Genomic DNA, 24,092 nt, shown 5'->3' with positions numbered 1-24,092 from the left:
ACACAGCATGCAGTGAGGTTCTGTTTTGATGCCTACTGTAAATTCTGTATAGACAATCATACTGCACAATACAATAATTATAGTTTTACAACTGTTTATTAATACTCCCAATTGTATATCTACAATCTGTATAGTTTTCATATTTTTAACCATATGTATAACCTATTCATAGCCTGTACATACTTATAGTATATTCATAACATACCTTCATACCTTGTACATTGTAACATACCTATAATAGATCCATATTCTGTAATATATCTATATTATTGCTAAAGCACTTTCTGGATGGATGCTAACTGCATTTCGTTGCCTTGTACTTGTGACATGTGCAATGACAATAAAGTTGAATTCTATTCTATTCAGTTCTACATTTTGACTGTCAGCATCTTATTCTTTTTGTTGCAGTTTCTAATCCATCTATTAAAATACCGCACACTCATACAATGATGATTCTTTGGAGTTGTTATTTGCAAACATCTGCACAGACAGTATGTGAACATTAAGCTAGCCGAGAACCCAGATAGATGTTAAAGCTGAGCGAATGCTGAGCCTGAACTTCAACAGCTAACAAAGTGATGAGCAGTTAGGCTGCAGCCTCAGTTTCTACCTGCTCATGCTTCTGCAGTAGAATCACCGTGGCGATTGCTTTCAAGGGTCTTTGTGCCGTTTTTCATCTTTGCTTCGTGTTCATAACTAAATACTAAAGGAAAGATCACGTGTCCTCATTGGGATAGCGAGTTTCACATCATTTTACGGTGAAACGTAAAAGTGATGTAACGAGTTGTGTAACAAATATTAAGTAGCATACCGCATAGATACACAAATGTTATGTTTTGCAATAACCCCAACACTGATCACAACAAATAGGGGAAATACCTTCAACATGCAAACATATCTGACCACAGAGAATGCAATTTGCATGAATGTAATGTCTTTGATATGCTGTTTAATGATGGTGGTGATTCACAAAGCGGAGCTAATGACACCCAGTGAGCATCAACGAGGAATTGAATTGATAAGTGGTATCGATAATGAAATCTTGAAGTGTCTCGGAGTGTCACTGCTGCCAGTCATACTATGCAAATATACTTGGCTGCCTGCAAGTAAATGTTTGGTGGAATTAGGGCGATAATTTACAAAAATGAAAATCATGCTGGGTTTAATAACAACTGAGTGTTTACTGAGGACATAAATCAAGTGAGCACTGCCGTCATTTTTCATAGACTTCAATACGATCCATCTTTTTACCACCAGAGGAGTCGCCCTCTGCTGACAGCCGTAAAGAATGCAGTTTTAAAGGCACTAGGAACAACAATCTTTTATATAGTTTATGATAATAAAAAAATGGGGATGAGCATCTTCAGAATGTCTTTGATGCAGTGCTTTCAGTGTGATGTTAATCTGATAAATGTCTGAGTGTTGAATTATTTAGAGCTTCAGAAAGTTCAGACAGATTTTTGATCTTTCTCTTATTTTCTTTGGGAGAGATTTCTTTGAGGTTTCTGCACGTGGTTCTGCAGGGAAACACCTTCATGATCACACACATCAAGATCCCTGCTATTACAGGGAAGGTGTGCATGCATTTAAAATTAAACCCAATCTCACTCATCACTATATGTGATCGTGATAAAGCATTACGGCCCTGTAATTGGGTTTCATGGTCCATCTCATGCTAATTTGTGCAAAATAAAGAAACAGGGGACACCCTTTTTATCTTCTTCTCTTGCACACATACTTTCACCCTCTGAGGCACTTAAGGTTTATAATTTTTTCCTTTACAAGTATTTTTAATTAAATTTCAAATTTCAAGAAAGGGAGAAATTTGACACTGAAGAAGAACACGTTGGGGAGGTGATATAATGAGACAAAGGCTGAAGTGGGAATAGGTAAGGAAAGAAATGACAGGAGCAGGGAGCTAAGAACTTTAGTGTTGATAGAGCCTAAAATAGCCTAAAATGGAAGGAGGGAAAGGGAAAGTGGTGTAGTGGAGGGCAGAAGAGATGTATAATGATCAACTGTCCACAGTCTGTGGCAGACTACAAGCCCCTTTAATCCAGAAAAGGCTCTTCCTCCTTTTTAATGATACCAAGGGACAGGGAAGAATAAAGAAACCCTGTCCAACTCCGCATGGCTGAGCTTTATGGTTTATGGAGGATTTTCCTGTCTCTCATGTTAGGACAAGCTGTAATACAGTTCTCACATTTTGCTATTCCTTTACGTGTCAGTCAGTGTAAAAGTACAAGCGTAATAATTCTATACACATTCAACATAACGAGCACAAAAAGCATAACTTCAGAGACTCCAGAGGCGGAGGCTTAGATTAGCTACTGCAGGCTGTCTGGAGAATCAAGGCCATGCAAGACATTATTATAAGCTTTTCACTGTTGTGTTTTATTCAGGAAAAAAAGATCTGTGAGTCAGAGCCTATTCAACATATCAAGATTTCATCCCCAGAGGTTTTTCTTTTTTATCCTCTACAGCAAAAAAAAAAAAAAGTGCTACATATTCTACTTTTTGCAATTCAAAGTTCTGACTCTGACTTTTAAATGTGCTCAAATCCAGAATACAAGAAAACAAATAACGTGGGGTTGACCCGTCGGTCACAATTCAAATAATCTTCTTTTTTGGGGGGGGGAAAAAAATAAAATAAAAAAGATAGACAAAAAATAAATGAAATAATAATAATAATAAAGCTAGAAAATGTATTTCCTTGGATAAAAAAACAAAACAAAACTAGTTACAGAGTCAGTATACCTACTGGGATCTTTTTGTAAGTACGTAAAATGAATTTATTACTTATTTCATGTGTACTCAACAGAAAAGCTTGGTTTGAGTGTGGATGTAGTGCTTGTAATGTACCGAGTGCGGTGTAGGGAAGCAATCTCCCCATCTATACCACAGATGATCTGATATCATTGTGTTGGTGTTGTTCCCAGATCATCATGAAAATGTTGTTCCAGGTTCAACATTGCAAGTGACCAATCACATTGTTGTGACGTTATTCTTTTGCGCGCCAAGCCATTCGTGCATTTATGAAATTCCAATGTTGCAAGGACAATATCAGTTCTGCTTACCGTTTATTAAAGGGTTGGGGTTAGGGTTAGGGTCCGTTGATCGGCGGACAGAGGCGGTTTCTCGCAGCTTAAGAACAGTTTTTTGTTTTACGGCAGTTTTTCCCGAAGTCGCAAAAGTATGATGTCACAACATTCTGATTGGTCACTTGAAATGTTGATCCTGGAACAACATTTAGTATGATGATCTGGGAACAACACCAACACGACGATATCAGATCGTGCCTATACCACAGGGAGTATTTTCAGTAGTGCAAACGTGAACAAAGCAGCCCATTTCCTGCAGTGAGAAAGGACACGTGTGGAAAATATCCCAGTTTAGGTCTTAAAGTGTGCAATAATCTGCCACAGTCTGTCACACAGCCCAAATTATTCATGAACAAACATATTAAGTTAATATCTGCAGCATGTTAAAAATATTCTAACCTAGTTATGTTAAACTGAAATCATAAGCTAACATTTTAACAATTACATGAGAAAGGAGGCTTCACGTTCCAGCTTGGACTGCTGCTGCTGAGGTGGGTCCACTGTAAAACTACACTGTAATACATAGCTGACATTTCTGATACAGTTACAGATAAGCTGGCAGATCATCATAACACAGACTCACCAGCTTATCATTTTAAGATATGTCTTATTATTATCTGCAGCAAAGTTTACACTCGACAACCCATGATCGGAAAGTCTGGGGTTCAAATCCACTGAACGGTTACCCTGAGGGACCCCTGAACAAGGTACCGTCTGAACACGCTGCTCTCTGGGCGCTGGATTGGTGGCTGCACATTATTACCTTACTAAGAAATGTACAAAGTGATTTTTTTTTCTTTTTTTGCAGATTTGCTTTTTGTTATTTAATTAATTTTAAATTAATATTTTAAAAAAGAACAACTGTTATCAACAATCTTCACCCTCATAAATACTTAAGACTAACAGCACTACACTAGCAGGCATGTCACTTACTTGAACTTTTCCCTGACGAGTGTTTGAATATCAACATGGAAAAGGAAATAAAATCTACCCTACCCCGCTGCATCGGGTCACTCTAACAAGCAGCTGTCGTCTGCCACGAAACAGGGTTTTTTGTTTTTTTTAAATAACAAGGGTTAACTGCAGTCTCATTTAACATGGACAGTGAAGCAGAAAGGATGTTATAAAATGAGCCCATTAAAAGGGCCATCGCTACTCAGGTCGTTGATATAGATATCCCACACTGCCTTGAGACAGAGGGAAACCACAGGAGGAAAGTGAACCATTAGAGGGTAAAAGAAGGGACAGGAAAACCATTAGCCTAAGACTTGAGGGGTAGAAGGGGACACCAATTATTTATACAGACAGCTGTCCCACTAATTAGAGCAGAATAAGAGGTGCAGGTCCAGCTATTCAGAAACAATCAGGGTCACAGAGAAGGATAGTGGGGCTGACTGATAGTGGCACAGGATTTAAAGTGAAGGATTCTGGGTAGCAGCTGACGGAGTACTCTCAGTACAGCTATGTCTTAATGTGACATAACGCCTTTCTAGTCTGCACTAATGACCGAAGGGGCATGAAGACAGATATCACAATCTGCTGAGTGCATAATCAGAAGAACTCGCATTTTAATTGAAGCCACTTTAGGAGAAATAATTATTAAACTGAGTAGTATGGTAATTTTCAGACCTATCAAAAGAGAAAAGAAGCTTCACGCACGTTAACTGTATCGAACGCCCAATTGTTTACAATGATAAAAACACCACACATACATCACGCTCACTGAAAAACAGCTCATTACCTACAATCCATTAGTCTGGCCTAAAGCTGCTTCTCAACTTTTACTCAGCTGTTGTTAAAAAACTCAAAATTACTAGCGACTTTTTATTGCTGTATATAAACAGCACGCTCAATGGAAACTTCTCATAATTAATCATGTGTGTCACAAACTTTTGTATGCCGGTGCAACTTCATTAAGGACATTAGTCTCAACACATGCTCTACTGGCAATGGTAGCAAACTGTAATGCTGCGGCAAAAGGCAGCTTTTTGTACAAAATATTCTGGCTTTAGGGGCTACTATCCTTGAAAGGGAAGCAAAAGTATATTGAAAGGCTAAGATAACCTTTAAGGTGACATTCATCTCCAGTGGTGCATACATGAGACTGAGCCAGAATCTGTTAGACAGCCAGAAATCTTCAACCATTAAACTATTACTTCACCAAGAGACGTGCATCTTGCAGAGAGCCTGGCGAGCTGCAAACCTTCAAGTATTTAATTTGAAGCTTAAAAAACTCATCGCACTACACAGGGACATTTGATCTTCCAACCAAAATAGTTAAGCTCTGAATCTACAGCTGTTTTCACACAGTCAGTGAACGTTTCTAGGCATTAACCAGCAGAGCTGTATGTAAAAGCACAAATGTCCAAACCAGCTCGATCATGCATTCAATGGAATTTATGTGGAGAGGTCCCCAGTACAAAGCTGCGAGCCAAGAGGCAGCCCGTCATCCACGCCAGAGGAAGAAATGAGAATGCTTCTGAAGCAGATGTGCACTAGATGTAAATTTCACATTTTTAAATCTTCCTGTGTCCGGGCCTTAAAGCCTCCTCATAAATGAATGAGGGAAAGCAGCTGGAAGCATCAAGTTGTATTTTCAGTCATTTGTGACAGCTACATGTGAGCAGGCCTTGGAGGTGGTGGGAATTCCAGTTTGGATTTTGGATGTCAAGACACAAAAATATGTATGTACCTACTTATTCATTTTAAAGGGACTGCAGAGATTGGACAAAAAAGACTCATGGACCCTAAAACGGGTCAACACAGAAAGGTTTTTAATTTGCTCCTGATCTACGAGTTGGTCTTAGAGAACAGTAAATGTGGCTTGTACTGTAAAAACAGTAATATTAGAAAGTCTGACACCTATAAAAACTCATGGATTTAACATATATGTGATTAGTGAAGAGCCCACATTTGAGGACTGACTGCAATGTGATTTGATATCTGAAAAATGTGTCTATGTTCCAAGTGTAGTATCTGCATGTAGGCACTTTAAAATAACTAAACATGAGGCTCTCTCTTCACGACATGACTGAAGATCTTCAGCAACATCGCATGTGCATTCATCTCTATGTGGAACAACTGACTCTGTGCAAAATGCAGACTAAGGTAATTGTCATGTAAATAGACAATTCTTTGCCAGGGCAGTGAATGCAAAGATCATGCCACAGATACTTGACAGATGATGGTTACTGACAGAGACCTGACTGCCAAACATTCTCGAATACTGGCCAAATATCCCCTACCCAGCTCCATCATTAGAACTAAGATGGACCCACTGGTGCAGCATTATAGCCAGTCTTTACCACAATAGCCAGGAGAGTATTGTGGTAAAGAGAGAGCAAAGGCAAACCTGTGGATTTACTGGTCAGTCTAAATTCACACCCTTACCTATGGCCATGAAGTGCACTTAACCAAAAGAATAATTTTGCAGGCTGCAAAAGTGAGCTTCATTTAAAGGTTGTCTGAGCTGAACCTTCGAGATATGATGAGGAGCATCAGAGGGGTGCTTTAGGGCACTAGGACCTTATTCAACTACGACGAGGCCTAAGGTCAGACCCAGGGAGAGGTGGAGAGATTACGTCTCTCTGCTGGCTTTTGAAGGCCTCACTGTCCCTCCCTAGACGAGCTGGAGGAGGTGGAGGCTGGGGAGAGAGAGGTCTGGGCATCTATGACCTGGACCCAGTCAAGTATCAGAAAAAGAACAGATGGATGGATTTTAACATTTCACAGTGAAATATGATTATCTTAACATAGTTATTAATCACAATGATCAAACGGGTAAAATCTGTTTACTGATGCTTTTTAACCATGTTGACCATCTTTTAATCCAGGAAGGAATGCTGCAAGTTAAATGTTTGACCAAATGCACTCCATGTGAAACGCTTTTCCTCTAGAGACAATTTTGAGAGCCACTTGAAGAACAAAAGGGCTTTTGAATTTAATATTGCAGCTACGGCTGGCTGAGTAGGGCTATGTTAATAATAAAGAACAGAAACATAGACACAGGCTCTGGATCATCAGTGAGAAGGAAAAGAAGAGTGTGAGGCAGTGAAGTGACTCAAATGACTTGCAAAGTCACAAAAATGTCTTCAGGGACGACTGGTTTTTGCCATTGCTGTGCTTCGCTAAAGTAGGAATTCAAGAAGTACTACGCTGATTGGATCTGCCCACAATTTGTACCATTGTCCTTGAGCACACCCATGAACCGGTGCCTGCACTCTGTTCAGCTGGCAGGCTGTAGGACTGGCATGCACATGCCATCACAGCAGCACATTTTACATACTGCTTAAAAATATGAATGAAGGGAGCTGTATCTTTAATCTCTGTCCCCTGAGTCACATCCTGGACTCCTGTGTTGTCCCCTCCTGCTCTGCATCCTCTCTAAATGGATAATGTCAGCACAAACACATGCGCACACACACACTAGGTCATACACATTTACGCAGTCAGGATGTAATAATAATAGTCACACACTCATCATTAGTATCTGCATACACTCAAGCTCAATGACTGCAAACACGAAGAGGTGACTCACTGTGGAGACAGCAGCATCCATTCATGACTGCTGCATGGGACACCAGTGTAGCTTCCCACTGAATTCAGTCCTGTCTGTGATAGCAGGTTTTCGCAGGTAGGATGCAGGCTATCACATGAAATGACTTTCGAAAAAATCTACAGCTACATACTTTCACTTGGCCAGATTATTTTAAATGACTACACACACACACACACACACACATATGTACATATGTATATACATATACACATATACATATATATACATACATATATATGTATCATATATCATTTTGGGAACATATATATTTGTATTATGCATCTGCTTGTTTTCATGCTATCAACACCTTTATACACAGATCGACCACAGAAAACATATTTGAGTAAAGGATTAATAATGATCCTAATAATTCTTATAATAGTAACATGCCCAAACAGAGAATTATACTTTTGTAAATGGCACTATAACTTAAGAATTATACCATTTATAAAAGATACTCCACTATGAACAGGAGGTGTGATGAAAAGGTTCTGAGAAGAGGTTCATAAAAATCTGAAACCTGTCTTGGTTTAAAACTTAGATCTGTCAGTAGAAGTCCCACTTTGCCTCCACGATGGGGACTCGATCTCCTCCAGTGTGTCAAAACAGAAACCCTTCTATTTGAATTTTTCTTCATTTTTGGGAAGTTGACAGTATTGCAGTGAGTGAAATCACACCAGTGGTCCAGGTGTTCAATTCAATTCAATTCAATCCAATTTTATTTATATAGCGCCAAATCACAACAAAAGTCGCCTCAAGGCGCTTTATATTGTACAGTAGATAGCACAATAATAAATACAGAGAAAACCCAACAATCATATGACCCCTATGAGCAAGCACTTTGGCGACAGTGGGAAGGAAAAACTCCCTTTAACAGGAAGAAACCTCCGGCAGAACCAGGCTCAGGGAGGGGCGGCCATCTGCTGCGACCGGTTGGGGTGAAAGAAGAAAAACAGGATAAAGACATGCTGTGGAAGAGAGACAGAGATTAATAACAGATATGATTCGATGCAGAGAGGTCTATTAGCACATAGTGAGTGAGAAAGGTGACTGGAAGGAAAAACTCAATGCATCATGGGAATCCCGGCAGCCTACGTCTATTGCAGCATAACTAAGGGAGGATTCAGGGTCACCTGGTCCAGCCCGAACTATATGTTTTAGCAAAAGGAAAGTTTTAAGCCTAATCTTGAAAGTAGAGATAGTGTCTGTCTCCCGAATCCAAACTGGAAGTTGGTTCCACAGAAGAGGGGCCTGAAAACTGAAGGCTCTGCCTCCCATTCTACTTTTAAATACTCTAGGAACAACAAGTAGGCCTGCAGTGCAAGAGCGAAGTGCTCTAATAGGGTGATATGGTACTACAAGGTCATTAAGATAAGATGGGGCCTGATTATTTAAGATCTTGTATGTGAGGAGCAGGATTTTGAATTCAATTCTGGATTTAACAGGAAGCCAATGAAGGAAGCCAAAACAGGAGAAATATGCTCTCTCTTTCTAGTCCCTGTCAGTACCCTTGCTGCAGCATTTTGGATCAGCTGAAGGCTTTTCAGCGAGTTTTAGGACATCCTGATAATAAAGAATTACAGTAGTCCAGCCTGGAAGTAATAAACGCATGAACTAGTTTTTCAGCATCACTCTGAGACAGGATATTTCTAATTTTAGAGATGTTGCGCAAATGGAAGAAAGCAGTCTTACATATTTGTTTAATATGTGCATTGAAGGACATGTCCTGGTCAAAAATGACTCAAGGTTCCTCACAGCATTACTGGAGGCCAAGGTAATGCCATCCAGAGTAAGAATCTGCTTAGATACCATATTTCTAAGATTTTCAGGGCCGAGTACAATAACCTCAGTTTTATCTGAATTAAGAAGCAGAAAGTTAGCGGCCATCCAGGTCTTTATGTCTTTAAGACATTCCTGCAGTTTAACTAATTGGTCTGTGATACCTGGCTTCATGGATAGATAGAGCTGCGTGTCATCTGCATAGCAGTGAAAATTTATGCTATGTCTTCTAATGATGTTGCCTAGGGGAAGCATGTATAATGTAAATAGAATTTGGTCCTAGCACTGAACCCTGTGGAACTCCATAATTGACCTTAGTGTGTGAAGAGGACTCTCCATTTACATGTACAAATTGGAGTCTATTAGATAGATATGATACAAACCACTGCAGTGCAGTACCTGTAATACCTACAGCATGTTCTAATCGCTCTAATAGGATATTATGGTCAACAGTATCAAACGCAGCACTGAGGTCTAGCAGGACAAGCACAGAGATGAGTCCACTGTCGGAGGCCATAAGAAGATCATTTGTAACCTTCACTAAAGCTGTTTCTGTGCTGTGATGAGCTCTGAAACCTGACTGAAACTCTTCAAATAAGCCATTCCTCTGCAGATGATCTGTTAGCTGTTTGACAACTACTCTTTCAAGGATTTTTGATATGAAAGGAAGGTTGGAGATTGGCCTATAATTAGCTAAGACAGCTGGGTCTAGAGATGGCTTTTTGAGTAAAGGTTTAACTACAGCCAGCTTGAAGGCCTGTGGTACATAGCCGATTATTAGAGATAGGTTGATCATATTTAAGATCAAGAATTAATTAATGGCAGGACTTCTTTGAGCAGTTTTGTAGGAATGGGGTCTAAAAGACACGTTGATGGTTTGGAGGAATTAATTATTGAAGTTAACTCAGAAAGATCAATTGGAGAAAAAGAGTCTAACTTAACATTGATGGTACTAAAAGTAGCTGTAGATAATATTACATCTGTGGGATGATTATTGGTAATTTTTCTCTAATGATAAAAATTTTATTTGTGAAGAAGTTCATGAAGTCATTACTAGTTAACGTTAAAGGGATTGTTGGCTCAGTAGAGCTCTGACTGTTTGTCAGCCTGGCTACAGTGCTGAAGAGAAACCTGGGGTTGTTCTTATTTTCTTCAATCAGTGACGAATAGTAAGATGTTCTGGCTTTGGGAGGGCTTTCTTATAAAGCAGCAAACTATTTCTCCAGGCTAAATGATGATCCTCTAAATTTGTGACACGCCATTTCCTCTCCAGCTTACGAGTTATCTGCTTTAGGCTACGTGTTTGAGAATTATACCACGGAGTCAGGTACTTGGATTTGAGGCCTTAGTTTTCACAGGAGCTACAGTATCCAGAGTCGCACGTAGTGAGGAGGTAAAATTATTAACAAGATAATCGACCTCTGTTGGAGTAGCGTTCAGATAGCTGCTCTGCTCTATGTTGGTACAGGGCATTGAAGATGATAACAGTGGGTGGATTATATTCTTAAACTTAGTTACAGCACTTTCAGAAAGACATCTACTTTGATAAAGTCTACTCTCCACTGCTGTGTAATCAATTATTGTAAATGTGAATGTTATCAGGAAATGATCAGACAGCAGAGGGTTTTCAGGAAACACTGTTAAATGTTCAGTTTCTATGCCATATGTTAAAACAAGATCTAGAGTGTGATTAAAGTGGTGGGTGGGTTCGTTTACATTTTGAGAGAAGCCAATTGAGTCTAATAACAGATTAAATGCGATGTTGAGGCTGTCATTTTTAGCATCTACATGGATGTTAAAATCACCCACAATAATTATTTTATCTGAGCTGAGCACTAAATCAGATAAAAGTCTGAGAAATCAGAGAGAAACTCTGTGTAAGGCCCAGGTGGACGATAGATGATAACAAGTAAGACTGGTTTCTGAGTTTTACAGCTGGGGTGGACGAGGCTAAGCATCAGGCTTTCAAATGAATTAAAAGTCTGTCTTGGTCTTTCGTTAATTAATAGGCTGGTGTGAAAAATTGCTGCCACACCGCCCCCTCGGCCTGTGCTTCGAGGTTTCTGGTAGTTAGAATGACTCGGGGTGTTGATTCATTTAAACTAACATACTCATCCTGCTGCAACCAGGTTTCTGTAAGGCAGAGTAAATCGATTTGTTGATCAATTATTAAGTCATGTACTAACAGAGACTTGGAGGAGAGAGACCTAATATTTAATAATCCACATTTCACTGTTTTACTCTTTGGTTCAGATGTGGATACTGTATTGTTCTTTCTTTGTGATTTTTATGTTTAAGTTGTTTATTGCTGGTTTTGGTTTGTTTTTTGTCTTTTTGGGAGCTGACACAGTCTCAATGGAGATGGGTTTTTGGGGGTAGCAGGAGGAGAGAAGCTGCAGAGAGGCGTGTAAGACTGCAACTCTGCTTCCTGGTCCCAACTCTGGATAGTCATATTTTGGGGGTTTAATAAATTGGTCCATATTTCTAGAAATGAGAGCTGCTCCATCCAAAGTGGGATGGATGCCGTCTCTCTAACAAGACCAGGTTTCCTCCAGAAGGTTTGCCAATTATCTATGAAGCCCACATCGCTTTCTGGGACACCACTCAGACAGCCAGCAATTTAAGGAGAACATGCGGCTAAACATGTCACTCCTGGTCTGATTGGGGAGGGACCAGAGAAAACTACAGAGTCCGACATTGTTTTGGCAAAGTTACACACCGATTCAATATTGATTTTAGTGACCTCCGATTGGCGTAACGGTGTCATTACTGCCGACGTGAATTATGATCTTACTGTATTTACGTTTACCCTTAGCCAGCAGTTTTAAATTTCCTTCAATGTCGCCTGCTCTGGCCCCTGGAAGACAATTGACTATGGTTGCCGGTGTCTCTAGCTTCACATGTCTGAGAACAGAATCACCAGTTACCAGAGTTTGACCCCGGCGGGTGTGTCGCCGAGTGGGGAAAAAGCAGTTTAGACACATGAACAGGTTGGTGGTGTACGTGGGGCTTCAGTTTAAGACTATGCTTCCTCCTCACCGTCACCCAGCCGCCTCTCTTTCCCCAGCTGCTTGGGGTCTGCCGGGGAACAGCTAGCGGGGCCTATGCTATCTTCGGCTGCACCAGCTACAGGGGCCTGGCTAGCTACGGGTGAATGAAGGGTGCGGGCCGAGTCTCCAATTCAGTAATCCTGGCCTCCAGAGCTGCAAATATGCTACATTTGTTACAGGTATCATTACTGCTAAAGGAGGCCGAGGAGTAACTAAACATCTGACACAATGAGCAGGAAAGTGCAGGAGGGACAGGTGAAGTAGCCATGGTGCTAACGAGTCGGCTACGAGCTAAGCTAAGCTAGCGAAACAGTAAAGAGACAGTGAGTGAATACTTTGGCTATAAATTAGGTAGTGAGTACACAGAAAGGGTGATTCAGATGAAGCACGTTAAGATTATACTATGAAAAAGGGATGTATCAAAAGATTTAAAGTAAATTGCTAAGCAGAAAAGCTACTCAGAAACACCACTGTGTTTGAGCAGGAACAGGAAGTGATACTCTACCACAAAGCGAGCGAACACCAAGTGAAGGCTGTGTTGGCGTGGCCAAAAAAGAAAAACCACCTATGTTTTCAACGGGCTCTGAGACAGCACGGCGTGGCACACACAACAGTCACAGGTTAAAGCAGAAGTCCATTTTGACAGTGTGAACGTAGGGGTTGAATTCACAGTCCACAACCCCATGAATTAAAATATCTATCTATGTGTATATCTATCTATCTATCTATATCTATCTATAAAAAAACAAAAAAAAACACCCATCTCGCCCCTGCGGGCGGTTTATCCTTCAAGCTCGGGTCCTCTACCAGAGGCCTGGGAGCTTGAGGGTCCTGCGCAGTATCTTAGCTGTTCCCAGGACTGCGCTCTTCTGGACAGAGATCTCCGATGTTGTTCCCGGGATCTGCTGGAGCCACTCGCCTAGCTTGGGAGTCACCGCACCTAGTACTCCGATTACCACGGGGACCACCGTTACCTTCACCCTCCACATCCTCTCGAGCTCTTCTCTGAGCCCTTGGTATTTCTCCAGCTTCTCGTGTTCCTTCTTCCTGATATTGCTGTCATTCGGAACCGCTACATCGATCACTACGGCCGTCTTCTTCTGTTTGTCTACCACCACTATGTCCGGTTGGTTAGCCACCACCATTTTGTCTGTGTGTATCTGGAAGTCCCACAGGATCTTAGCTCGGTCATTCTCCACCACCGCTTGGGGGCATCTCCCATTTTGACCTCGGGACTTCCAGGTTATACTCGGCACAGATGTTCCTGTACACTATGCCAGCCACTTGGTTATGGCGTTCCATGTATGCCTTGCCTGCTAGCATCTTGCACCCTGCTGTTATGTGCTGGATTGTCTCTGGGGCATCTTTACACAGCCTGCACCTGGGGTCTTGCCTGGTGTGATAGACCCCAGCCTCTATGGATCTTGTGCTCAGAGCTTGTTCTTGTGCTGCCATGATTAGTGCCTCTGTGCTGTCTTTCAGTCCAGCTTTGTCCAGCCACTGGTAGGATTTCTGGATATCAGCCACCTCCTCTATCTGCCGGTGGTACATACCGTGCAGGGGCCTGTCCTTCCATGATGGTTCCTCGTCTCCCTCCTCTTTCTTGGGTTTCTGCTGCCTGAGGTATTCACTGAGCACGCTGTCAGTTGGGGCCATCTTCGTGATGCATTCATGGATGTTTCTTGTCTCATCCTGGACTGTGGTGCTGACACTCACCAGTCCCCGCCCCTTCCTTCCGCTTAGCGTACAGCCTCAGGGTGCTGGACTTGGGGTGAAACCCTCCATGCATGGTAAGGAGCTTTCTTGTCTTTATGTCAGTGGCTTCTATCTCCTCCTTTGGCCAGCCTATTACCCCAGCAGGGTACCTGATCACGGGCAGGGCGTAGGTGTTGATGGCCCGGATCTTGTTCTTACCGTTCAGCTGACTCCTCAGGACTTGCCTGACCCTCTGCAGGTACTTGGTGGTTGCAGCTTTCTTAGCGACCTCTTCATGGTTCCCATTCGCCATGGGATCCCCAGGTATTTGTAACTGTCCTCTATGTCTGCAATGTTGCCTTCTGGTAGTTCAATCCCCTCAGTTCTGACTACCTTCCCTCTCTTTGTTACCATCCGACTACACTTCTCCAGTCCGAATGACATTCCAATGTCATTGCTGTATATCCTGGTGGTGTGGATCAGTGAATCGATGTCTCGTTCACTCTTGGCATACAGCTTGATGTCATCCATGTACAGGAGGTGGCTGACAACCGCTCCGCTCCGTGAGTCGGTATCCGTAGCCAGTCTTGTCAATGATCTCACTGAGGGGTTCAGGCCTATGCAGAACAGCAGTGGGGACAGAGCATCTCCTTGGTAGATCCCGCACTTGATGGTGACTTGTGCTATGGGCTTGGAGTTGGCCTCTAGTGTTGTACACCACATCCCCATTGAGTTCCTGATGAAGGCTCTTAGGGTCCTGTTGATCTTGTACAGTTCTAGGCATTCCAGTATCCAGCTGTGGGGCATTGAGTCATAGGCCTTCTTGTAATCAATCCAGGCAGTGCACAGGTTGGTCAGTCTGGTCTTGCAGTCTCGGCTGACTGTTCTGTCTACCAGTAGCTGGTGTTTTGCGCCTCTGGTATTCTTGCCAATCCCTTTCTGTGCCCCGCTCATGTACATGAGCGTATATAAATGGGAGACGCCCCCAAGGGTGATGGAGAATGACCGAGCTAAGATCCTGTGGGACTTCCAGATGCAGACGGACAAAATGGTCATGGCTAACCAACCGGACATAGTGGTGGTAGACAAACAGGAGAAGACGGCTGTAGTGATCGATGTAGCGGTTCCGAATGACAGCAATATCAGGAAGAAGGAACACGAGAAGCTGGAGAAATACCAAGGGCTCAGAGAAGAGCTCGAGAGGATGTGGAGGGTGAAGGTAACGGTGGTCCCCGTGGTAATCGGAGTACTAGGTGCGGTGACTCCCAAGCTAGGCGAGTGGCTCCAGCAGAAACCTGCTCAGTTATAGCAGGAGACCCGTCACCTAACACCAGCGATGAACTCCTTCCACACAAAATTCGGGACAACTTAAAACAAAAGTTTGAGGTTCACACTGAAATTGTAGAATATACAGAGTAGGCAGTCAGAACAGAACCCACAGAAACTATTCTTCTGGATCCATCTTCTCAGAACTTTTTGACCACAAGTGGCATTTCAATCTTCCAAGAATTTATTAAAGTAGCTTTTTTCCCCTTAATTCATCATCCATCTGCAGAAAATTTATTTCTCCAGTTTCTATGTGATATAGAATTACAAATATATACTCCACTCTGTTAGCTGTCTCGTCTCTCAAGACCAAACGGGCAACAACAGGCGCTGGGTACAGGTGGATGTGGTGATGCAATTGGGACACACGCACACATCAATACATCAATGGTTACTGACACTTTAGCGTCAAATCGGACCATCAATATAGCAAAATACACAACCTTCAGATGTCTCATCTGTGGAGATCTGTGCATTAAACATCTCTGCTCTCACTTTGCCGCCTTCCTTTTAATGTAGATAAGATAGAGCAGCTTTGCTTCTGAAAAACACTTAGGAGCAGAACATGCTACTTTAAAAGGAATGATAAATTTACTTGTTTTCCAGGAACGAGCAATCAATAAAACTGAAATGCTTCACTCACCCCCCCCAAAAAAAACACAAAACAAAACACCCCTCATCCCATTTCGTGTCCAACCTATAAGCTTAGCTGACAACCAGACAACCCTTCTGCAGTATCTAGAGTTAACCTCCTAACCATTAACACAAGATCAGTGCTGTCTCCAAACTGTCGCCTTCCTCATAAGCACACTGTCCAGATGTAATGGTAGATGTTCATATTTCTTCCAATAGGCTAATGGTTTTCTCTAGCCGGCTCCGGCAGGACTGAGTGCATGAGGGAAGTCAAGGAGAGGTAATTGGGAATGTTTCTGCCTGCCGGTATTCCCAGTACAGCTTCCCATACATGCTAGTCATCAGGAGAACTCGGATGGGTTTCAACTGATGTGAAATTCAATTCAGTTCAATTCAATTTATATAACCAAATCACAACAACAATGGCCTCGGGGTGCTTTATATATGAAGATATAGACTTCAAAGGGAATAATGTAGTGTAAGAATGGTGTTGGTTACTGAATTAGAAAGCTTCGAGAGCAACTACTGAAGCTCTATAACCACCAAAGCCAATAAAAGGTTGAACTAACTTTTCCTCAAACAGCCAAGTCATTTTTTTTTTATTCAAAAACCAAAATGCTTATTTTGTTTGTTTTTAAAATGGGAATTTTTACCAATTTACTGAGACACCCAGTCGTATGCTGAGCTTAAATACACTGTCAGCAGACAGTGAACAAACCACATCTCCCTACTGCTGGCCAAGCAAATCCATATACATCGTCATCCTCACGTGATTTGTGTTGTTTTTCTTTTTTTGCCTTGCTTTATTTTTCTCCACATGACACAACTTAACCCATGCAAGAATGGGGAACTGTTCAACTCTATCAAACGCCAAACAGAGGCAAACACTGACCACAATGATGAGTGCGGCACACATGCCTCAGAGAATATATCACTTTTCACTGGTTGTTTGGCTGGAAAATTATAATTATGGTTTCGTTCACAGTGTTGAGCTGATGATGCCACTTCCACAAACTCTAGCAAACAGTGATTGCCTAAAGTCACATGGGCATGTCACTTCTGGAAATTCCCTCAGCAGCTGAACATGTCTGTGGTTCAGTTTCTGTTATTGAATGTGAAAAGGCAGCTTCCTTCCAAGGGAGACAAAAACAGCTGTTAATGTGTCATCTTTGTCCCCTTTGTTGTTCCATAGATTCAGTTACTACCTAATTGTCTTGAGCTTAATTTAAAAAATAAAATGCTGTTCAGACTGCACATTCACACGGTAAGAAAACCCCAACAATAAGTTGACGCCCTAATGAGCAAGCATGTTGGCGACAGTGGGAAGGAAAAACTCCCTTTTGACAGGAAGAAATCTCCAGCAGAACCAGGCTCAGGGAGGAGTGGCCTTGAGTGAGGGCGAGTGTATGCACTTTACCCTAGTGGTTTTTAACCTTTTTGTCTTTAAGCCAAAAGGCAAACTAAGATTTCAAGAGACACCTTTTATTCATGTGTGCGCAAAATATCCCCCATTTTATTTTTGGTGCTTTCTTTTAATAGCAGCTCATTTACGTTTGTTTTGTTTGTTTGTTTGTTTTTATCTAAGAGTATAAAACTCACATTCATAGCCTTTTTAGAAACTTGCTGCTCCCATTTCAGCATAAAATAGGCCACTTTTCTCATAAAAGGCATGTTTGGTTACACGTTAGACTGCATTCCAGTTGAAGCCATGAGAAAGGCAGATTTTATTGGCACAATGGCACAGGGTGGGAGACTCTCTGCATATCAATACAGGATTATAAATCAGGCTCAAGTCTGAGGGTTTTTGTTGGGGTTTTTTACAACTGCTTCAACACATCTTGAGGGAACTAAACTCTAAAAATGCTCGATCCTTTAACTCCACTCAATCTTTCTTTAACTCTAAACGCAAAGCCATCTTTAAGATCGTCTATCACATTTCAGAAAGTTCCCCAAGATATTACACAACTTTTTGACTGAGTAGTATCCTCCGTGACAAACTAAAATCCTCACACTGAAAAAGTGGAACTAAATTTTTATTTTCTGGCAATGTGGCAAAATTTCCTGTGACGATTGGATAAAAATAACTTTCCCGAACACAAGAGAAGAACATTTACCGTTGCTCTGCTATTACAGAAATATACGTAGCCAATCGTAGCATTGGCATTACTTATGTAGAATATAAAAAAAGCTGGCACAACAGGTGCCCCACGGGCTCATGCTCACTATGTCATTACTAAAGGAAACCGTAATGGCCTTTTAAAAATACAACATAAGAATGTAACATAACTCAAGCCTGCAAAGTGTGTTGCATCATTAGCAGCTACACAGAAACCCTTCACTTGTGCTTGTCCTCAGCTGTGTAGCTTGGCGTTTCCAGGGTGATAAGAAAAGACTGCAAATCTAATCAAAGTAAAGTCTTTGAGGTTCAGCTCAGTGATACATTATGCAAGAGAGGGGTAGCCGAGTGGACGGCAGGGGTTCACAAGCTGTAGCCAGGAAGGAGAGCAAACCAAAGAGTGAGTAGCATGAGAGGACACCATGCAGCTAGATAAAAATACCGAACCTGTTTAGCAGCAGCAACATGTTCAGCAATTTAGAAACAATGTGCTGGCTTTGAGAAGCCCATTTGACAAGACAAGCACATCGCTTTTCATCTAGATAACAAACAACCACCAAGTCAAGAGGGGGGAGTTTCAAACTAGATTCCCAGACAAATAACAGAGAGGACAGGGAGAGAAAAAAGGGTAATGTGCACAGAGAAAATGAAAGTGAACAAGTGAGGCTTGAAAGGGAATAGCAGAGCAGACGAGGCAAACACAGAGAGAAAACTCAAAGAGAAACTGAAAACTAAGGTATCGCATAACTTCTAGTTTCTTGATGCCATGTCTATGAAACAAAAGGAGTCCTTGGTTGAATCCAGTCTGAGCTCTGTAAGATAACAAAATAAAGCCACAGTCAATAGAAGCCCAGACAGCAGAGAAAGAAAAAAAAGAAAAAGATGATGCTCAACAAAGATGGCTGACAAACATGTGGTGGTGACAGCACTGTGCAAAAGCAAAGTGAAGAATTATCAAAAAACAAAGAAGGCTGACAGTTTGCAAGTGAAGGGAAATTTAAAAAAATATTCCATTTATCTGAAGCCTATCCCAGGTGCTATAGAGCGAGAGGGCGGGATACACTCTGGACAGTTTGCCAACCCGGCAGGGGCAATACCGAGAGACAAATAACCATGTATACCTACAGCCAATTAAGGATCACCAATTAAACTAAACCCACAAACAGTCTTTGGGCTGTGGAAGCAGAAGTATGTGGAGAGAACCCATGCAGACACCGGGAGAACAATCAAACACAACATAGGAACGCCCTGGCCGGATGGGGGATTCGAACCCAGGACCTTCTTGCTGTGAGACAACAGTGGAACCATCAGGTTGTGCAGATTCTGGTTGATGGTGCTGCAAAGCTGTTCTTAGTCAGGGGAGCAATTTATCTGTCGAAAAATATTCAATATGAATAAATTATTCAATTCAATTCAATTTTATTTATACAGCGCGAAATCACAACAACAGTCGCCTCAAGGCGCTTTAAATTGTAAGGTAGACCCTACAATAATACATACAGAGAAAAAATCCAACAATCATATGACCCCCTATGAGCAAGCACTTTGGCAACAGTGGGAAGGAAAAACTCCCTTTTAACAGGAAGAAACTTCCAATAGGTACAAAAACTATACAACTGCTGCCAAAAAGCACCTTTCACTTCATTCAACTATTCAAAATTCCTGCAGAGGCTGTTTAACAGGATGCCAGATAATCTGCATCCTACTATGCAAAACCCATCAACAAGCAGAAAGGATGTCTTTTCTTCATTGTAGTGCAAGGAAAGCAGACAGCACAAAAAAAGAAAGAAAAACTCAAATGAATAAAAAAAAAAACCTCCACAGGCGAAGAAGAATGGTAAAAACAAGAAGACAACAATAAGGATGGACACGGGAGAATCTTGATTTGAGGTGGAGTGGAAAACAAAAGGTCAGAGAGAGAGAGAGAGAGAGAGATGTTAAGGGAAGAGAGAGTGGGCTGAGTTGGTAGAGAAAGTGAGTGGGCAGCAGCCAGGACAGAGTTTGCCTTTCTCTGTGCATTTTGTGTCCATGAGGGTTAATTTAAGAGTACAGAAGCAAACAGAGAAACAGATTCGTGACAGCAGGTTGGCACAGCTAAACTCCCTGGGCAGCTCAACTGTTGCGAACACTGCTCTTACATATCAACATGACGGGGATGGGGGGCTGGGGGAGGGAAAAAAAATGGCTTCTCATTTGGTCTAATATTCCCCATCTCGTTTCATCCGAAATGAAGTTATTACACAATTTCTCAGTGCTGTCACAAAGCAGGTAATAACTGCAGTTTAATTGACTGCTTTGTCAACGCTTTATGTAAGGTGTGTTGGCGAAAGCTGCACTCCAGTGTGGAGCTGCAGAGCTGTGAATCCTCAGGCTGGAAAAAGGAACCGCTTTCTCACCCTCCCACTCCTCCTCCTGCACTCCTACCACCATTTGCTGCTGACCTCTCAGGTCAACCAAGCCCGAGCCTACATTCCTTCAGCTGCCGTCTCTGGGGACGTTTCTTCCTCCACCCTCCTCTTACCACACTGTTGTATTTTTATTTCTACCGCCTCGTGATGCTTTTTGGCAGGTAAGTAGGGTTTTAGCAACACGACAACAGGATGAATTGAATTTCGATCCTCTGTAGATACTATAGCACCAAATTTGTTTTACTGGCTCATTTTTATCTTGGTTTTTTTCAGCATGGCATCTCCACCTGAGCAAAAAGAGAAACTAAAAAGAGAAAAAAAATTCCATCTTGTTCAAACCTCGGAGGCCATGTTCACATTCTGCTACCACGTCTCAACAGAAAACAAAAAAAAGGCCATGATCAAATCCAAAACTATATGAGCAGATTAAAGCATATTCGCAGGTGGTTTGAAATCGAATTCAAACCCAATAAGACCAAAAGCAACTCAGCTCAAGCACTCAGATCAAATTTCAAGTGTTTGCTTATTTTTTGGAGTCATTCTCCAGAGAATGCCTGTCTTTCAGGAAGAAGAACAGAGAAAAAAATATATATATAGGAGAGTAAAAGACTGCTAACACTAAACTACCATGCATGGGACGTTAATCCCCCCCCAAATATTAAAATGAAAAGATAACCAGCTGAAATAACATCGTGATTTTAGTTCCTGGACAGCTTCTCGAAATGATGCCAGCAGCATATAATCACTACAAGTGTCCAACCTCTTCAGTATTGGCCACAGTTTCCTACAGTTTATATACCAGATATTACCAATGTTGCAAAAAACCTTTGGGGGAAAGATCTAAACAGATCACAAGGTGAGCTGAACTTAAACTCTGATCAGATAACCTTGTCTCTAGGGATAATTGTCCGAATTTCAGGGCTTGCGGGGCTTGTTGCGAAGTCAGTGGATATCTGTGGTTTATAAAAAGCTAATAAAAAGCTTGTTTGTAGTTGCAGTTGAATGTTGGCAAAATGCAGTCCCTCTTGCCGCAGCAGATGGCCCCGCCCCTCCCTGAGCCTGGTTCTGCCGGAGGTTTCTTCCTGTTAAAAGGGAGTTTTTCCTTCCTACTATCGCCTAAGTGCTTGCTCATAGGGGGTCATATGATTGTTGGGTTTTTCTCTGTATGTATTATTGTAGGGTCTACCTTGCAATATAAAGCGCATTGAGACGACTGTTGTTGTAATTACGGCTATATAAATAAAATTGGATTGAATTGAATTCTCCACACAATCCATGTAAAGGACCACAAGCAGACTGCAAACAAGACAGCTTAAGGTACCAAAAACTTTCACTAATCCCGCTGCTAAGGTCTTCCTCAGGAAGACTTGCATCGAGCATTTAACAGCTAGATACGTAAAGATCCATGAAGTGTACACTGAGAAAAGAACATGGCATTGTTTTTATTTTTTGAAATATTTAATTTATACTCAGAAATATGCAATCATATTTCATATTTTCATAACAGGTTACTTTGGACAGAAAAACACTGAGCAGTTTATGGAGTTCAACAACAGATGCATCTTCCTGCTCAACGAGCTGAACATTATAACCTTCTTGAAAGTAGGATTTATTGCTCCTTTCATGACAGACTGCTGTATCAGCTTCGCTGGCTTTAGCAGGTAAAGTGAGCATGTCTGTCAGAGACTTCTTTCAGCTAATTCACCAACAAAAGCAGTGGTGCCAATTTGTCAGCCATAATCCAATATCAGCACATATCAGCAGCATTTATTCGAAATATTGGCCGGGGGATTAGATTTCATCCTGAAGGGGGGAAAAAAGCCTTTTGCGATTTAGTCAGCGTGGATCTTTATGTTTGTAAAAAGCTGAAATAAAATCTGTTAGATCAAACTTCTACAAATGCTGCGGCTTGCACCATTATGGTGATCCATGTCAGTGAATGGCAGAGCATTGTCTAAACACTGGAAACGCAGTCAGTCACTAAGATGAGATTTCCTGCTGTCATGGTGAGCACTGCTTTGTTGCTTCTTTGCTTTTTCTGTCCAAACAGAGAAAGTTTCTCTACACTTATTCTCCCATTTCTTTTGCTCTTTAGAAAATAAAAATTCTTCTTTGGGAGACTTTTACTTTGGAGGAGTGTCATGTGCTCCAATGGGTTCCCAATTTTTGGAGGAGGACAAAAGCACCAAGGAGGCTCTGGGAGAAGGACAACTGCTGCTGCTGGCATGAACGAATAAATGTATACACACACATAAACTTAGAACAGCTGAGTGTACAAAAACACATAATGCATCTATTTATTTTTTTTAAGTATGAATTACTGTCAAGAGCATGTGGGCGTTTTGTTGGCATACTGCATATAAGACGTATAAAGGAGCTGGAAAAAGTATGTTTTCTAAAATAAACTCATATACTATCTTAATGTGTGTTCTCTACTGGCTGATTGCTTGGTTGACTGATGCTGGATTATTACAGCTATGTTGTCCATATTTCTCCAATATGAAAATCTGAGAAAGATGCATAATTTAGAAATGATGACAAAACAGAGTTTGGCTAGCGGGGAAGTTCAGACCATCAGTTTTAATACTTTTCAGTACTGTCTGCAGGACACAGAGTAACCCCACAGCTGGGCAGACAGTGGTGACCTGCAAATCTAAAGTCTGCATCTAAAAATTAAACCGACCCATCCCATCCATCAGCCACAGACCAAAGTTTTCCACTGACTGGCCAACCGGTCTCATACGAGTTGATTCGCTATAACTCTTTACTGCAGCTATTGCATCACTGCAGACTACAAGAACTGTGGCAGTTCATCATGCTGCTAACTCTGCAGGCAGGAATCTCCCAGTGTGGCATCTGCTGTTTATTTGTTTTCAGAGCTCTGAGATGCACACATAGACAGAGTTATTTCCCATTTCTCCCTTTTTTGCTTACAGAAATTTCAGTAAAAGTAAATATGGTTAAACATTTATTAGCAACAACTTGAAAAAGAACTAACATTTTGGAGGCCTACACACATCACAGCCCTACACAGGCACGGAGAAAGCTGTAGACCAAGTGGGATACTCTGCGAGTCATTTTCAGTTGGGTTTTATTTGCATTTAAAAAAGTAAAGTAAGTCTGAACACTTTCTTTTCAGCTTATTTGAGTAAAACTGGAAGAAGGTCCTGTAAGCTGACGTAGTTGTGAGAAAGTGTCCAAGTTATTAAAGGGTGGTGTAATTTAATTAACGCACATTAAAAAAAAAAAAACGTAGGAATAATAAATATGCATGATGTCAACTGTAGTTCTTAGGAAGAAAATCTGAATCAGCACCTCAGGAAAAAGAAAATCCAGACTCAGTTTTCTGAGACACTGAATGAGTCAAAGAGAACTTTAAACAGCCTCTAAACTGTCACTTTCACATGTAATGTCAGACTGAGCCCA

General features: G+C 41.5%; 1 protein-coding gene across 5 annotated transcripts in view; it reads right to left on the bottom strand.

The window, feature by feature from the left end:
• Positions 1-24,092, bottom strand: part of rptor (regulatory associated protein of MTOR, complex 1) — a 198,722-nt gene that overhangs the window by 144,879 nt on the left and 29,751 nt on the right. The gene's annotated exons all lie outside the window — the stretch shown is intronic.

Source organism: Oreochromis aureus, linkage group 6, assembly GCF_013358895.1.
Source record: "Oreochromis aureus strain Israel breed Guangdong linkage group 6, ZZ_aureus, whole genome shotgun sequence".
Classification (NCBI taxonomy): domain Eukaryota; kingdom Metazoa; phylum Chordata; class Actinopteri; order Cichliformes; family Cichlidae; genus Oreochromis; species Oreochromis aureus.
This window is presented reverse-complemented; position numbering and strand designations above follow the sequence as displayed.